At 46.9% G+C, this 2,460-nt stretch overlaps 1 long non-coding RNA gene across 1 annotated transcript in view; it reads right to left on the bottom strand.

Annotated features, from left to right (window-relative positions):
* Positions 1-225: 225 nt before the first annotated feature.
* The window catches only part of LOC106816203, a 46,303-nt gene continuing 44,068 nt past the window's right edge, over positions 226-2,460 (bottom strand). The window contains exon 3 of the long non-coding RNA XR_001394850.1: positions 226-315. This is a non-coding gene — a long non-coding RNA (uncharacterized LOC106816203). The remainder of the gene's footprint in view (positions 316-2,460) is intronic.

Raw genomic sequence — 2,460 nt, 5'->3', positions numbered from 1 at the left:
TGTGTGTTGTGTGTGTTGTGTGTGTGTGTGTGTGTTGTGTGTTGTGTGTTGTGCGTGCGATGCTGTGGCCCTCCTCTCTCTCTCTCTCCTCCTCTCTCTCTCTCTCTCTCTCTCTATTATATATATATAGGGATTAAGGCGAGCAAAACGCAGTAATTTAATCATGTGAACATATTCCTAACAACGCCGGTCCATTCAAACGCGTATAGCGGTTTGCCTACCTGCTAGCGAGCCGCACATCCCTCTGGCGCTAGATAGCGGCGGCCCATGCCTGTCGTCTGTGCTGGTACTAGTCCTCGGCGTTTTCGCTTTAATCTAGAACATAAAGGGAATCGCCTACATGAACGCTTGCAGCGGACGCACGTGAAATCAGCGCCAGCTCGCGCATTTGTAATTGATATTATGAATAATGAACATGGACACGCAGCCGGCTGTATCGAAGTACGCGAATCAAATCGATATGTTAGCTTCTCTACGAGTTTAGCATACGTACGCAAAAGTAAGTATACGCGTGTGGCGGCGCAATGGTCGCCTATTCGAACATGCGTATACACCGTGGCAGCAATCTAAAGTGTTATTAAATAAAAACTGCAGCGCGAATCGATTCATCGAACGACATCACTGAGGAAGTGGATGTGATCTATTATACGTCACTTTAACTCTATCCTCATGTATAATTACGTGACGACTTCATCGTCACTGAATTATCGCATAATTGATTATTGATTATTGATTATTGATGCATGATTGCTGCCTGACTCCGGCGTGTATATTTCGCGATGGCATCACTTCGTAACCGAATTAACATTGTGCATCACTTTCACGCTCCCACAATGTTGAGTTACGGACACTGTAGCCGGCATTCTCTCTGTTGAAGATACAACCAGTAGCTTATCATAGCACACCTGTTATGATAGTCTGCTGACATAACGAGCGGAGTGATGACTGTAACGAGGACGTAGATTTCAATTCGTAAAACGATATCACCGCTGTGTCGAGATATAACGCTTTCAATGATAACATCGTCATATATATATGTGTGTGTGTTTGAAGTAGTATTAACTAATAGTAGTAAGTAACACTACTGCAAACACACACACACGCACGCACGTACGCACGCACGCACGCACGCACGCACGCTCGCATGCAGGCACACACACATATATATACCACCTTTAACGCGTACTATGAAACTAACTATGAGAACAACACCAGCCCACCACGCAGCCTCCCCTGTGCACCCTAATAAGAATCCAACTCCATTCCCAAACGCTAGCTGTTCGTCGACCAGCTTTTTGCGTCGATCTTCCCGCAACATTTCGGACACAGAGGGAGGGTTTGAGAAGCAATTACGGAGAAGGTTGGCGAGATTTTTCTCCCACGGTCGCGCAATGTCGTATCTAATGACGCGCACAGCTTCGGTACAAAAACTCGCACGAGCAACAGCCGACGAATTTTTTGTCGTTCTAAAGTTGCACGACATCGCGAGTCATTCTCTCTCATTCCCTCTCTCGCTGTCCCTCCCTCTCTCGCTGTCCCTCCATCTCTCCCTGCTGCTGCTGCTGCTGTAACTACTACTACTGCTGCTGCTGCTGCCTATCACTCCTGACACTGCTGCTTGCTGATGCTGTTGTTGTTGTTGCTGCTGATGTAGTTGTTGTTGCTGCTGCTGCTGTTGCTGCTCCTGCTGCTCCTCCTTCTGCTGCTATTGCTATTGCTACTGCTACTGCTACTGCTACTGCTACTGCTACTGCTACTGCTACTACTACTGCTTCTGCTACTGCTACTGCTACTGCTACTACTACTGCTTCTGCTGTTGCTGCTATTGCTGCTGCTGTTACTGCCACTGCTGCTGCTGCTACGGCTGCAGCTACTGCTATTGCTACTGTTGTTGTCGTTGCTGCTGACGATGATGATCATAATGCTGATGACGATGACGATGATGATTACATGTCATTATTTCATTCGCTAATCTGTTAATCACGTTATTAATAATCACACGCATGGGTTTACGTTCATCTGAAGCGGTCAAGCACATGTTCACGAGTCCCACAGCTGCTTCGTTCAATTATATAGACCCCCTCCATTACCTGTAGGTTAACAACATTATCGACAAACGTCATTATGGAGTCGGTAAATCGCGAGTATCTTGTGGGTATCTAATAATGCCATCAGCATAGGTTCACAGATATCTACTTTGACTTCTGGCAACTTGCCAGTAAATCATATATACATGCGAATGCGTGTACACACGCTTCAATGCTTGTGGCATTGCAAACATCAACAGATCACCATGACTAGCACACGTGTGACATGAACTCAAGCTAGCCTAGACCTGAGGCTGCGGATGGAGACGGTGGGTGTCGGCGATACAGGAACACATGGAACGTTAGAGGGCGCTGTCCTCATCGCTGCGTGAATCTGTCTCTCTCTCTCTCTCTCTCTCTCTCTCTCTCTCTC

Source organism: Priapulus caudatus, unplaced genomic scaffold, assembly GCF_000485595.1.
Source record: "Priapulus caudatus unplaced genomic scaffold, Priapulus_caudatus-5.0.1 Scaffold1313, whole genome shotgun sequence".
NCBI lineage: Eukaryota > Metazoa > Priapulida > Priapulimorpha > Priapulimorphida > Priapulidae > Priapulus > Priapulus caudatus.
Note: the sequence above shows the minus strand (reverse complement) of the source record. Positions and strands in the feature narration are given on the sequence as shown.